This window comes from Rattus norvegicus, chromosome 8 (genome assembly GCF_021556685.1).
Source record: "Rattus norvegicus strain SHRSP/BbbUtx chromosome 8, alternate assembly SHRSP_T2T, whole genome shotgun sequence".
Taxonomy (NCBI): Eukaryota; Metazoa; Chordata; class Mammalia; order Rodentia; family Muridae; genus Rattus; species Rattus norvegicus.
Genome location: NC_141541.1, coordinates 17,008,425 through 17,024,549, shown reverse-complemented (window position 1 = coordinate 17,024,549; position 16,125 = coordinate 17,008,425). Strand labels below are relative to the sequence as shown.

At 44.3% G+C, this 16,125-nt stretch overlaps 1 long non-coding RNA gene across 4 annotated transcripts in view; it reads left to right on the top strand.

The window, feature by feature from the left end:
• LOC103693014 (uncharacterized) overlaps nt 1–16,125 on the top strand; it is a 215,299-nt gene that overhangs the window by 175,148 nt on the left and 24,026 nt on the right. The gene's annotated exons all lie outside the window — the stretch shown is intronic.

Here is a 16,125-nt window from a genome sequence, read left to right as displayed (position 1 = left end):
GAAGGGCATAGGAGCCTCAAGCACCAGAGGCTGGTTCTAATTTGCATTTTTCTACTCATCAGATGTGTGCACAGTCTTCAGAGATCAGGTCCCCTTTCCAGTAAATTAATAAGCTTGAGATAATACAAACAAGGAAATCCAAAAGGAACCCCACGCCACCCTGTGAGACACATTCACAGTCAGGGAAAGGCGGTGAAGTCCCACCTTGAACCAGAGGAAGAGACAGCACTCACAGGGAAGACCGCACAGGGAAGACCGCACAGTCCATCTCCCCACAGAAGCCACAAGGTCAAGGCAACGTTTTTCAAATAGTGTAAGAAGTGGGTTTAGAAGTAAGTTTCTCCCTAATGAAAACATCCTTCAGGAAACAAGCAGTAACATGAGGCATTTTTGACGGGACAAACTGATTCAGTTAATCATGGGCTGATGCTGTGGAACAAAACATTATCAGAGCACATAGCAGGGTCATGTGGAGAGAAGACAGAAAGGTGTGTCATTTAAAGATACAGAATGGCTCCAATATTCTATAAAAATATTGGCAATCAACAGCCTTAGCAAGGATATAGGATAAAGGTCAAAATACAGGCATGGTACATTTACATACCAACAGAAAGTTCACAGAAACCAGTAAAAAATAAGTATGGCAGCATTCCAATCACTCTAGAATAATGGGAGTGAATGTGGAGCTAACAAAACCTGTGTCTGAAGTTACAAGAAGCTGATAAAACCTATCCCAGGACTCTGAACGCTGGAGGCATTGTTAGAAGAGTCACTACAGTGAGCACGGCAGTTCTCTTGTGGATTCATAGGTTCAAAGCAATTCCAGTCAAAATCCCAACAACTCTCTCTGAAGCCATAAATGTAGTTCTGAAGATTACATAAAAAGGCAAATGAGCTCGATTTGCTAAAAATAATTATTAATTAAATTTTTATTAGGTAATTTATGAATGTGATGATGAATACTAACCAACCCTCACACACCTCCCTACCACCCCATCCACTAAGTCTTGACCCCATCTTCTTGCTCTTATGCACTTCCTACCCCCCCTTTTGAAATTCTTCAAGCTTTAGAGAAGGAGGCGTAAGTGATTTGTTTAGGGCTGAGCCCATAGTTGATGCTTGGTCTCTGTATCTCGGGCAAACATGAGTCTCTAATTTACCACCATTCACTGTAAGGAAGTGACTCTGATTTACTCCAGGGCTGGATGGTTAGCTGGGCTTACTGTACCAGCATGGATTCCCCTCCCGCTCACCTCCACAGAGTAGGCCTCAAATCCAACCAGAGGACAGTCAGTTGTCCTCACAATAGTGGCAGTTGCACAGGTTGGCATATCTTGTCCAGAATGAACTTCCAATTCACAGGATTCATAGTTGGCAAGATCAAAGATGCCCTTTCTGCTCCAACAACCTACTTGATGTCCTCTGGTATATTGGATGCTACCCATCAGAAAGAGAGTTCCCAGCTAAAACCCAGCCTGTTTCCTCTGTAGTTTACAATCAAGATGTGTGGTGTCTTCTGTAGCATGACTTCATGCTGTAGCTGTGGTGGACCGCCAGAAGAATTCACAAGAGCATGCAGAGCAGTGGGTTGAATGGATAGTGAAGTACACTTAGCCAGCTTGAGTGTGGATGCTTTATTGAACACTGAGTGATGAGCACATAGATGCCTCGCTTAGTCCTGGAGCTATGGATTGTGTTACAAAATGATTGCGTTTTATACGAATTTTAAAATCAGGCTTGGATGCGTGAGGGTTAGCTCCTCGGGTCCTCTTATTGGATAATTTAGTAAGACCCTCCCAATTCAGCAGGATAAATTGATAAATCTTTTTAGTTTCCATTGAAGAGGAAAATGGTGTAATAATAGCCTGTCTGCAAATGTTCAGCAGGAGCTGAGGTGAGAGATACAATAAAGATAAATGCTTTTATCGTTCTTGGCAAACCACAATCACACTGATTGTGCAAAGCCAGGACACTGGACTCCTCACTGGAAGCCATATCCTTGCCTTATGCAGATGAATTTTCTCTCATCTGTCTAAGAGTCTCACCAGCCTTCCGGGCTGGCTGCTGGCATTTGAGAAGACGCATCACCAGGGTTAAGGGTGCTGTCTGTGGCTACAGAACAGAGGGAAGCTAAGAGGCCCGAGAGGGGATTAAACCCATGACCTGCTCCTCATTAGTGCAGTGTTCTAGCAAACTGAGAAATAACACAGGCTCCCATAGTGTCAGCAAATGCTGACCTACTTAGACAGGAGGGGCGAAGGCGCAGGGTTCCCCTCCGACATCAGCACAAGCTGTCTCTGGGAATTGAAAGGACAGAGAAAGCCCTTTTACAGGGAATTTCTGGGTCAATACCTCTCATCTCTTGCTCATAGAGTAATTACTGGATTATGTTGCCCAATTATCCGTACATCCAATAAGTGGCCCCCTCTCTGCCTACACACTCTTGTCCCAACAAGCACAAGTATTAGGCAGCATGTTAAGGCCACTTGAGACGACAGCGTGTGACATTGGCTCTGTCCCTACCATTAAGTTCCTCTGTTTAGGAGATTGCCATCACCCCTCCCCCACCCTCACTCCCACCTTCTTCATAATCATGTTCTCTGTTCCTTCTATATATTGACACAGCTCACACAGAGTCATCCCCCTACCCTAGCAGGCTGTCCTAGCAGCTTTCAAACCTTCTGATGGCTGAGCAGAGACCTGCCTGTGTGCTCAACCCTGTCACAGCACTCAACAGCTTGTCTTGCCGGGACCTGTGTTCCTTCCTCCAAACGCTCCACTGTAAGCATCTATAGAACAGGGACTGGACCGGATCAAAGCTGCGTCCTATCTGCTCTGTGCCTGTGTAAAGTAGGAACTCAATAAATGTGAGTTGGATGGTTGAGGATAATGCCAACTTTACTCTTCTATATTAAACCCCCTCAATTCTGCTAAGCAACATCTAAAAATGTTAACTAGTGCTGACATCAAAGCTTCTTTAAATACATCACCTGGGTTTGGCGTTTTCTGAGGCAAGATGAGAAGGTGGCTTAGACTCATACAACTCTGAACTGAAATCCCAGGTATTTGCTAACCCTTCCTTCTAGACTTTCTAAGTGAGAATGGCACTGAGTGGAGACACCAGGAGGACGCAGTAGGATCATGTGTGCGCAAAACATTAGGAGATAACATTTTCTATTCTCTAGGCAATGATTATATTCTTCTGGGTTACCGTCTGCCCAGTTCATTAAGTAGCAAATACTGTTTTATTTACACATGCACATAAACATACATACTCACAAGTCAAATAAAAAATAAAACCCTAGGGCTTTGAATATTACTTAATAATAGAGTTCTTCCCTAAAATGTATGAGGCTCTGAATTAAATCACTAAGTGCCAATAGTTAAAAATGCAGCATTCAGGTGGGACACAGCCCTAGATGTAACAACCTCCGTCTGGGGCCAGCAGGACACAAGCACAGAGTGAGCCAAGGTGACTGATTACTAGTCTGGGGCCATGGAGGCTGGCAAGGGACAAGCCAAAGATGACCACCACCCAGACACCTACTTCTGCCAGATGCCATGTGTCTGGAGCAGGGAGAAAGGCCATGACAAGAAGACCCCTGCCTGAAACTGTGCAGCCCAGGCAGGAGGGAGCCCAAGACGATCACTATTCTGTCTCCATGGGGGCCAGGCAACAAGCAAGTCTAAGAAGACACAGACCCTGCACAGACCCTGGTGGGCAAACCACACCTGAGATGACTCCTGCCCAGTGTCACACTCCAAAGGCAGGTATAGTCCTCCCGAGGCTACTCCTGAGATGAGCGTAGCCACTCAGAGACTCCAGAGGCCTCTAAGAGAACAAGTGGTAGAGAAATGGAAGAGAAACAGAAGGATGTGGGCTCAATGAAGAGAGGCAGAACTGGAGACTCAAGGGTACCCTGATGTATGTAGCTGGTGTTGCCACCTAAGACCAGAGTGAGTCTCTGGTCTGTGCTGCCACTGAGGGCCAAGTCTGGGTCCATGGGCCTGCAGTAGCAGGGATCCGTTACCAACAAAGAGCAGCTGCTCAGACAGCTATTGATGGGCTGTGCAGAACTGTCCCCCCAACCCCTTGTCATGGGAGTGCAGGCCCTGCCTCTCTTCTGTGGGTGAAGTGGTGTGGGTAAGAGACCGATGCCCTCCCTCTTGCCTAGCCCTCACTACCTGCAGTGGGAAGAAGAGTTGGCCCTGGGGTCATGAGAGCAGGGGAGCAGGCCCTGCACCGAGCTTGGGCAGCACAGTAGAGCTGACCCTGGCAGTGTGAGCATGGGAGAGCTGGCCTTGCAACTTGTTCACCTCCAACTCCCTGTCCCTTACCATTATGGCAGGTGGGAGAACAAGGCCTGGGGTCATGAGAGTGGGAGAGATGGGCTTGTCATTAAGGAGAGTGGGTCCTACACCTTGCTTGGGCAGCAAAGAAGAGATAGTCCTGGTTGTGGGGCTTGCAAGTGAGCCAGCCCTGAGGGAATGAGATCTGGCTATGCCCCATGCTAGCTGTGGCACTGAATGATCTACAGAGCACAGCTGTAGAGGTAGCTGCCATGGCGTGGGTGAAAGAGAGCTTACTGGTTGACTAGATCAAATACTTCTCAGTCCAGGATCCAGGGCTTTGAACTCACCCACCCCAACATCTACCCCATCAACGAGCTGCGGGAGCATGTGAAAAGGACAGTCTTGCAGATCCAAAACTACAGCTTCTCTATGACAACAGCAGGATCTCGGAGAGGAGTCCTGGTGAGGATCCAGTATTGAGAGTGTAGCAAAAGCCAGGGGCGTCCAACCAGACCAACAACTCATTGCAATGAACATCGGCAAGTAAAGAAGTGTGGATAAAGGGTATATTGTGGGACACCCCGTGACATACTACAGTTTCTACAACAAGAGTTTTGTTTCTTTGGGGTGGGGAAAGTTACAAGGGTGGAGGAGGGGTACAAGGGGATGGGGAGATGAGTGAGATTGGGGTACACAATGTGAAATTCACGAAGAACCAATAAAAGTTTTTTGAAAAATCAAATCATCTCAATCATAATCACAATCAATAACTACCAATCATCTGATCCATCCAGAGTCATTTCTTCCAGTGTTGTCTGCAGGGCTGCTTTGGTGGTCCTAAATTCCTTTAGCCTGCTTTTTATCACAGAAAATTCCTCCCCCCCCCCCTTTGACTATGACATTTTTACTTGGTATAGAAGTCTGGGCTGGTGTTATAGTCTTTCCAAACTTGTGGTATCATAATCTAAGACCTTCTGGCTTTGGAAATATCCATGGAAGAGTCATCTCTTATTATGAAAAGCCTTTTGACTTGATCTTTTTATCTCTTGAGTCTTCCAATTGCTTTGCACAGTTAGTGTTTTGACTACTATTAACATGGACAATCTCTCTCTCTCACAGAGATAGAGATAGAGATAGAGATAGAGAGAGAGAGAGAGAGAGAGAGAGAGAGAGAGAGAGACTATATAACAAGAGGACCAAGCCTGTCCAAGACAATATAGTCTATCAAACAAATGTGACAGGTGTATGCCAGGTGACAGGTCCTTTCACATTGCTGATCAGCAGGATCTCTTAGACCACCAAAAAAAGTGCATGTTTGCCATTATTCAGAGTGACCTTCTAGACCTGATGGTAAACCCTATTGCTGAGGACATCACATACCTGCATGATAGGATTAGAGATATGAAATCGAGGTAATACTGATCCGGAAGCTTCGCCTCTACTGGCTAGCTTTCCTAACACTGGAAGGTGTGCACATCGTCAGAGGAGAAAGGTAATCATCCACCCTACCCAGCTGTGAGCCATACGAGCTACAGTAATAACTGGCCCAGCAAGATCTGCCCAATGACGCAACAGAGGCACACGCGTTACAGCCGTAACCAATCATGTTCTGAGTGATTTAAAGCCTGCTCCACAAAAATGAACTCATACCTGTTAAATAGACCTAGAACCTGTGGGTGGGTTTCCTAGGGGAAAAACTATTATTATTGTTCTGCTAAGTGGGCATTGTATTATCTCATCCTCAGTACTTGCCTCTCTACCTACACACTCTCAAATCTTACCAGAAAACCTTCATTCAGTTGAAAACTAATACAGACACTCACGAGTGGTGGACATGCAGAGAATCAAAAACAGTGCAGTACTCAGCTTCCAATGGACGTCCTTACCGTGCTTCCTCTCACAGGGTTCAGAGACCATCATGCCAGTGAAGGCAGATTGATTACAACAGCCAGAGGCAGTGAGCAACTATTGCAAAACAGCATTCTCCAGACACTTGAAGGGCTGCACACATGAGAACACAGAGGCTACACTGCATGTGAAAGACCTGCACAAGACCAAGCCATGCAAAACCCCAGTGTCGATGGGGAGGGCTTATGATGTCCCAACCCTTCCTGAGGACCTATTGGTAACAGATGGCTGCCGAGAGAGGCAGAATCAGTTTTGGTCAGGGAATCAGCTTTGATCAGCTGCCCGTGGTCTCACACCCATGCACAGGGGGTCATCACTAAGTGGACTCTGTGGGATTAAAAGGAAGAGCATGAGGAGTTGAGAGGGAAAGGTGGAGGGAAAGGGGTGAGAGATTGAAGAGGAGTGAGAGTAGACTTGTTCAAAGCATATTATGCGTGTGTATAAACATCTCAGTACAAAAATTAAAATCAAGTATGGATACATAGATGTCTTAACATTTACATCCTTCCCACTGACTTTTAGTTTATATAGTTTTGATTTTGTTTGTGTCGTTTGACCCTGATATTGTCACTCCTTTCCTATCCTGAATAAATTCTGATATTTAATTTTAATTAATTTTTTCATTTTGTAGCTTTATGAGTTGCCATCTTGTGTCTTTGTGTGGGCATTTAAATATTCATCTTTAACAACATGTGAAGGGTCATCATTGCACCAACTCATATAGAGAAGGCCTTATATACACACGCTCTTTTCACATCTGCAAGTTTTTTTGTTTTTCTACATCTGAGTTCATTGTAAAAACTTTACACTAAAATGCTACATTTTTCTGTCTTAAGCAAGTTTACTTTAAAAGTCATATTCATTTTAAGAGGATATATATGTATGTACACACACACACACACACACACACACACACACACACACACACACGATTACCTCTTTCCTTTGCTCTCTTTGTGTTTGCTATTCCTTCTGTAGATCCAAGCTCATGCCTGGTGATAAGACTCATTAGTTTGCAGTGTGTCCCATCTTTCACAGGAAACTTTGCTCCAGTGTTGGCTGACTAATTTTTTATTTTTATTCTCTGTCAAGTGTTTGACCAGCACATGCATGGCTGTTTGTGTGTGTAAGAAGTATTAGAGCAGCTATACACATTTTTAGTGATTGGGAAGGAGGAAGTCGGTTGCATTCATGATCCATTTAGTTCAGCACTGAGACATTTCACTTCTGCACACAGTTGCTCTGGTTGTGAGGACCACCCTTGACCGGTATTCCTGAAATGTCCTATCAAGATGTGAGATGTGCTGCATACTTAGTGGATTCTACAGTGCCTGATTTTAAATGTGAAGAGAGGATGAGAAATCAGTTTGAAAACGTGTGGAGAAGCAGTGAGTTTTTGGGAAAACTTTCTAGTCATCAAAGAGGAAATCACAGAGCTGACATTTAACACTCTGAACAAAGTGGAGATCCCCTTCTACCAGAAGGTACTCAACAATGCAGCACATAAAATGCTAAGTTTATTTTTACTTTGCTGCCCTTCCTATGAGATCAAACAAACTAAAATCTTTCCGCATTCCTTATAGGTCACAGACCTTTAGCCACACTGCAAAGCGGAAATAAACCCATGTACAACATCACTGAAGCAAGTCGAAAAGAATTTAATCAATAATAATGAGAGATGCCAAATTATCTTTGCCTTTCCTCTATAGAAATGCAATTACAGCAGGATATGGTGGTACAGGTCTGTAATCAAAATACTCAAGAGACTGAGCTAGAAGGATTGTGAGTTCAATACAGAGTGAAGACAGAGTGGGTTCATGGCCAGCCTGGGCTACATAGTAAGATCCGAGGAGGAGGAGGAAGAGGAGAGGAGGAGGGGGAGAGGAGGAGGAGGGGGAGAAGGAGGGAGGGGAAGGGGAGGTAGAGGAGGGGGAAGGGGAGAGGGAGGTGGAGGAGGGAGAGGGGGAGGGAGAGGGGAGGAGAAGGAGGAAGAGGGGGAGGGGGAGGAGAAGGAGAACAAGAACAAACAGAGAAGGAGGCGGGAGATTCTGGGTTCAGAGATGGTTCATCAAGTATTTGTTTTAAAAGCTTTAAAAGAAAGAAGCAACAAGAGAATGAAACTGAGGGCAGATAAAGACCTACAGGTACATGAGCTGTTGGCAGACACTCGATCTGTGTGGGAAACCGAAACCATGCATAGTCCCGTGTTGTTGCCCTTAGTGTATCATATTCGTCATGTAGAAGCAGAGAACAGCAATTAGCCAGCACTCTGATTTTAGTGCATTTTTTTAACTTGTCAAGCTTCACTTTTAAATGATAACAATAAGAACTTCTAGGACCTGCACAATGGCTCAGAGATTAAGGTTCTGCTCTTGTAGAGGACCTGAGTTCTGTTCTCAGAACCACTGATGACTCAGAATCGCCTAACACTCCGGCTTCAGGGAATCCAATGTCCTCTTCTGACCGCTGAGGGCACCGTGCACAGTGTGGGGGTGGGGCTTTCTGTGCTGTCTGTGCTAATCAGTGGTCATGGTGAGAGTCTAGGATCTGCAGTCATGGACAGTCTCTTACACTATGTCTAGGATTACAGAAGTTACCCCCAATGGAAGCCACTTGCTCTCACTCTCTGTCCCAGATGTCAGTGATTCATAATGTATATATAATGGTTATGTAGTAGGAAGGTTGAAATATCTCTGTAAAATAGTTTGCTTCTAAGTTGAAGTGAAAGGCCTCATAGCCCATAATGCCTAATCCCTTAATGTCACAAATCAAGTAAAAGATTCGCAAGTGTGGGGGTTGCGGTATAGAGGAAATTCTGTAACCCCACAGATGACCCTGCGTTCTGATTGCCTCTGTGTTCTAAGTCAGAGTCACTCTTCTGTCAGACAGTGCATGTTACCGCACACATTCTTCTGAAACCTATTGGCCACCGAGATTTCCTGTTAGAACTCCATATTTCTTTCTAACCAAGCGTGATTGCTGCGGGCAAGGTGGGAGTTCTCAAACAAAGGAGCAGAGAAAGGCCTCTCTGTGTCCGCAAAGCAGTCCTGAAAGGCGCGGCTTTTATCTCTAGCTAGGCTTTGAGGAGTTTGGCAGTCGGACACAGTGCTCCTTCATGGAGATGATGTGGGTGGTGCGGCCTCTACCACAAAGCTCCCCGTCAGCATTTGATTCAATGTCGTGTGTTAGCTCTGCCAAGGCGTGGTAGGAAGGACCGAAGACTGCCGGCCTGGGAAGCTCGAGTCAGGTGTTCTAGCTCGAAAGAACAGAGAGAATTCTTTCTACCCCTAAACAGGGCAAGCGGCCAGCCCGCGATTGAATAGACCTCTCCATGTGACTTCATTTTAACAAAGCACCACCTTACTTACCTCTCGTTCCTCCCATTGGGGAAGGCTAAAGTCAGAGGAGAAATGTGGACAACAGTTTACACTACTAAGAGAGTAGACTCTTTAATTTGCAGATATCTTGGCCTATTGTGTGCCAACAACATTAAGTGAAGTCAGTGATCAGCCAGGACCACCAGACAGGGTCTCGGGAGCCATGCTTCTCCTGGCTGTCCCAAGCAGGGACTGAATTGGGGTTTATAAGCACAGAACACACAAGCATGTAGGCCAAGTTCCAGTTATAATTTTCACCTCTCAAAACTCAGGGATGAGGGACTTTCTCCAGTGTTCCATCATTGTCAACTGACTGTCAGTGGTTTTGCCCAACCAATTAAATTCATTTGTTCTTTCTGAAGTTTGGAATAGGCATTCTGTTTTGGGGAACTATTGTTGGTTAGAGAGGGAGTTGGTCAGCTTAGGTAAAATGGAGTCTAAAGTCAAAATGGCAGTATTTAAGACAAGTTCCTTTAGTCTACTCCCAACGATGGAACAGAGCTTTGAAGGGTTAGTAGCTCATTTGTAAATGAAGACAGTAAAATGATGAAGCCAGGGTTGAATGCCCATTTACTTGATTCTAACACCTGCTCTAAATGCCATTCTAAGCTTCCTTTAAAGAGACAAAGTGCCTTCTGACCACTGAACAATGGGAGTTCTCAAGCCCAGTTAGATACTCAAGAGAATGGAGTTCCAGACAGACAGACTGAGCCAGACAGAACTCTGACACTCTGGGTTTCCACACTGCTCTCTACTTCAAAGTCTGAAGAGCTCCTCCACTTTCAAGGGAACACTGTGGGGAAAGACTTGCCTTTTCTTGGTGTGATGATTTGAGTGTGGGGTACCCCATGGGCTTCAATATTTGGTTCCTGGATGACAGCCCATTTTGGAGGTTGGAGAGCACATGGAGAGGGGACAAACCTGGAGAAAGTGAGCCTTGTGGGTTATTCAGAATCCCAGCGCGCGCTCTCTCTCTCTCTCTCTCTTTCTCTCTCTCTCTCCCGCCCCCTCTCTCTCTTTCTGCTTCCTTGATTCTCAGGGAAACAGAAGCCAGGACAACATGCCTTCCCAACCATGACGGGTGGTAGTTCTTTAAACAGTGAGCCAAAGTAAACCTCTCCTTGAAGTTGCTTCCTTCGGGTGTGCCGCCACACTAAGGAAGAGAGAACCCACACAGGAGGTTCTCGTATTTTCTTTAATTTTATATTCAGCATCTTGCCTTCTTCTTAGCACATGGAAAACCCAGCCTGAGAAAAATTCCATATACAAAATTCATCAAAGCCAGAGAGTGAATCACCTCCTAAAGTTAGAATACATTTAGAATGTCGAGTCTGAAGTGGGTTAGTGCTAATGGAAGTTGCTGAGGTGTGCACCTATCTGTTAATAGCCTACCTGACAGCTCATCAGAAAGGTGTTGGGCTCTGCACAAACTGGGAGGACATTATAGTGCTAGAAATACTTAGCAAATGCACACGCATGTGTGTCATAAATATCCAGGCAGGCAGAAGCCAGCCAAGCACATTCCCAAATACATTCAATAATGGGTTATAGTCATGAAAGCCTTTGAAACTCTGTATTCCACACAAATGTTTGCACTGTTATATTCTTTCTCTACAGAGCTCCTTGTCTTGGCACAATACAGAGCTTTAAAGGTGGAAATAAAAAGTGTTCTGTTTCTGGAGCTGGAGAGAGAGACCAGTAGTTAAGAGCACTTGCTGTTCTTCCAAAGAATTGGGGTTCAATTCTGAGCACCTACATGGTGGCTCAGAACCTTCTGTAACCCCAAGACCAAGAGATCCAATCCCCTCTTCTGACCTCCTTGGGCACCAGACCTGCAAACAGTGCACATATATACATGTGTGCAGACCTCTCATTCATACAGAATAAAGTTAAGGTTAAAATTAAAAACCTATATTGCTCCTTGGGAGCTTTGCTTGTTATTTCATTTAACAATAGCATTAAGTGAAAAAAAATCACTATTTTTCTTCTTGTGTTTTAGCCTAATTCCTAATACATTTTCAAACTTACTCTGGACTTGCACTTTCTTCTATAGATCAGGCAATTGTGTACCCTAAACAAAGCCTTCTGTTGAAAGCAGTTGAAGCATTTCTTCCGTGTGTACATTTATATATTTAGACAATTTTAAGTGTGTCACTGAGCTGACACAAACTCATGCAGTACTGCTGAAGCTTAACCAAAGTGATATGGGAAAGCAAGAACTGGCTTTGACCAGAATCTACTAAGTCCTGGTGAAACTGAATATTCAAGGACTGCATAGCACACAAAAGTAGACAAAGATGAACATACATGCAAACAGAAGGGGTAACTGTGCTCCTCACATAAGCCTGTGACGCCGTTCAGTACAACTTCCTCTTAGAAGTGCAGCAGGGGGACATCTCCCTGCCTTTTGTGTGGACGAGTGTTTCTCTTGCATGTGTGTAAGTACGGGCCTAGTCGGCTTAGAGAACAGCGGAGGGCATCAGATCCTGCGTAATGTTTTTACGGGTCGTTGTATCTGTCACGTGGGAGCTGAGAACCCAACCTAGATCCATTGAAAGAGACGTGTTTTCTTACTCTCTGAGCCATTTCATGAGCCCCAGAGGCATCGCTTCTCATCTTGGCAGTAGGAACAGGAGAGGAAAAAATTAACTGATGATTTCAGAATTAAAAGCTAGACATGCATATGCTTTAGGTCCAATTCCACACCTCCTACATGGTGAAAAAAACCTCAACATTGAAATTCTAATAAAGTAGCATCATGTTTTGATTCTTATTCACAGGTTATAAGAGGAAAGCTAAAATGTTACCTAAGTAAATCTATTTTGGCATGGCCTAAAAGAATTCTATGGATAATGGAAGAATGACTATTAGGTAAAGATTTTTTTCAAAAAATGACCATATACAGAGAAACAAGACAACATATGTAAGAGCTGAAATAACACTGCAGACATAGCCAGACAAAGTTCCAAAATGTTAGAATAGCCGAATATCAGATATAAGATAAAGAATGTTTGATCTGCCTGGGAAAAGAAGGTCTAACCAAACACGTCTTAAGGAAATAACTTAAAAATCAAAGTGACAAAAGGTAAATGAAATTAAACAAAATGAATTAAATGGGAGATTAGGGAGAGGGGGCTGGAGAGATGGCTCAGGGGTTCAGAGAATTAGCTGCCTTTCCAGAGGACGGAGGTCAACCTTGACACCCACATCGCAGCTGTCCATGTGGCTGTCCACATGGAACCATCTGTGCCTCCAGCCCCAGGGTGTCTGACTTGACACCAAGCACTCACTCAAATGGTGCATGGATGTATATGTTCATGTGCATGTATATGCATGCAAAATACCCATATACGTAAAGTTTAAATATTAGTGTATTAGAGTTTCTAGAGTTTCTATTGCTATGAAGGGACGCCATGACCACAGCATCTCTTAAAAAGGAATTAGTTAGGGCTGACTTACAATTTAGAGGTTTAGTTCATTACCATCGTGGCATGCAGGCCAACATGGTGCTGGAGAGGTAGTTGAGAGTTCTACATCTGGATTTTCAGGCAGCAGGAAGAGACAGTGAACTACTAGGCCTGGCTTGAGTTTCTGAAACATCAAAACTCACCCCTCAGTGACATCTACCTCCAACAAGGCCACTCCTCCTAATAGTCCCACTCCCTGTAGGGGCCATTTTTATTCAAAACACCACATTAAGAGAATATGAGTGATGGGAAATATAGTGACTGTATGCTCATTTTAAAGACTTTATTCCCAGAGTTTTTGAAGCATCCACATAAAAATACAGAAGATGTCAATAAACTTAGAGGACAGACTAAGAGGCTCCATCCCATAGAGACTGGAGTCCTCTGCAGGAAATCACAATTAAACTGAGAAAAAAGTGAAGAGATAATTGAGGATTTTTCCAGAAGACATCCACTCTGATCCAAACGTGACAAGACAATCCACCCTGTGGAAAGGTCTAGAACACGGAGAACATCAGGAATGGGCAAAAAGCTACTAGTGAAGAAACTTACACTCACCTTCGATTTCTTATCTCTAAACAGCAGAGAAAAGCCAGACATGGTGGTGTGTTCCTGGAATCCCAGGAATAGAAGCAGAAGGGCTAGGAACACAAGGCTTTCCTCAGCTAAACAGGAACCTTGAGCAATAAAAGGCCTTTCCTTAAAAAGATGTTGTGGTTATGAATACACACTGTGCTTACAGAGAACCCATGTTTACTTCCCAGCAGCCACACTGGGCAGGTCCCAAAGGCCTATACCTCCAACTCTACAGGATGTGACCCTCTTCTGGTCTCTGAGGCCATCCGCACACATATGCAAGCGTGCACACATCTACATGATTAAAATAAAACAAATCACTGTTTTTGGTGAATTCTATCTCACAGATACAAGATGGAAACTTGTGGTTGCAAAGTCTGCCTGCAAACATCACATATACGAACAAAAAGAGATCTTGGCTGGAGGAGATGCCTGGCTCTGTCTCTGCGTATGATTTTGTCCTTTGTTCCCCTCCCAGTGATGGGCACTTGATGTGATTTGACTAAGAATGCCTCACATAGGCTCACATATCTCACTTGGACCTTCGTTGGTGGCAGTGTTTGGGGAGGTTATAAGACCTTTAGGAATGGAAATAATGTGTTCTAATTAGCTCGTTTGTTTCCCAATGTCACTGACTGAAACTTTTATGGATCATACACTTTGAACTCTGGAGCAGTGGTGCCAACTGTGTCTACCTGACCGTGGGCGCCAGGCTACACGTACACAGCCTGGGATGGTCCTAGTGATGTAGTTCTCGCTCTGCTGTAAAAAGGGAGCAACAACTCCATATAAATTTGATTTGAAGATAAAAGGATAATACATGCTGGATGGTTGATAAGCTTGGGTTCAGAACAAATTATCACTTGCTAGCTAGCCATCACTGTCAGAAACTCATACTATTTCTTCATTTCTGTTCCCTTCCATCCCCAACCACATCTTGGGCCTTTCTCATGGGTCTTTTTGCCTTCTGCTTAAAAACAAAAATTTCAAAGTTTTCTGCAGCATAATAATACCTAGGAATTTGGTAGAAATTTCCTGTGTGCCCTCCCTCCCCCATTGAACCAGAAGTTCTGGATATGTAGTGGTGGGTGTATGTATGCGTGTGTTTGTATGTGTGTGTATGTGTGTGTGCATGTGTGTGTGCATGTGTGTGAATGTGTGTGATGTGTGTGAATATATGTGTATATATGTGTGTGTGCGTGTGTATGTGTGTATGTGTCTGTGAGCATGTGTGTGTATGTGTGTGTGCATTACAAGTGCACACCCATGCTCATGAGCTCTTAGGTCAGATGGAGATGTCCAGTGTTCTGCTCTTTCACTTTCTATCTTATTCCCTTAAGACAAGATCTCTCGATGAAGCTGGAGTAAGGCTGGTGCGCAGGAAGCCCCAGTATTCTCTTTCCCCTCATCTATGGCTTACATACCCACAGCACCGGGATTGCAGGCATAGAGACAACACCCGGCTTTTTAGGTGGGTGCTGGGATTGAACTCAGGTCCTCATGCTTGCATAGCAAGCGCCTTTATCCACTGAGACATCTCCCCAGCCCTGGTTTGTGCCTATGGAGAATCTCTTGGTTGTCATAACGTTTGACAGACACTTCTAGTAACTGAAGGAGGCTGGGAAGCTAAGTGTCAAGAAACACTCTCTGAACTTCTGAACCTCTACGTCATTTCCATGCCATGGCTTCTCTCCTAATACACTGGATCTTCATTATCCATTTTAGCCCAAGTCATCTCTCGCTTGAAGCACATTGTATCCACTGAAGAGCTTCTCATTTTCAGTGTCCTCAAAGAAGAAGGCCTTATTGTTTCTCTTCTATGAAGGCAGTATTAGTTTAGCAGTTAAGGACATGGACTGAGGACCTAATAGATTGCTTAGCAGTTAAGAGCACTGGCTGCTCTTCCAGGGAACCCAGGTTAAATAACGCAGAGCTCACATGATGGCTACAACTGAATGTGGCTCCAGTTCCAGGGGATCCGATATCCTTGCTGTGGGGTTTCCACCAGGGACAACTACTTGGATATTGGTGTAAAGCCAATAGAAAGTCTCTGCAACTACAGTGGGCTGTGGGGGATCCCCTTCTCAGAGTGAGCTTTTAAGCACAAAAAACCATGTCTTAGATTGTCATACTTCAGTTAATAAGAACAGTTAGCAAGGCAAGGTTAGTGCATTTCGAGACTTTCCCAGAACTACGGGTCTTGGTTTTCATTTTGGCACTCAGTGCTATCTTCACACTGAGTTTTATGGCCTAAACTACACCTCCACGGTGGTGTCAGTTGTACTAAGCTCTGGGGGTCTGTTACAGCCATCTTCTAGCCTCTATGGGCATTGGACACACACAGGATTCACAGAAATACATATAGTTAAATATCTGCACACATAAATATAAAATAAAAAATTAAGTCCTTTAAAGAAAAGAACATGACCCAGAAAGTAATAATGTCTAGGTATGAATTCTACGTCTGTCCCCTAGCATGTAACATGTGTCTTAAAACTCATTCT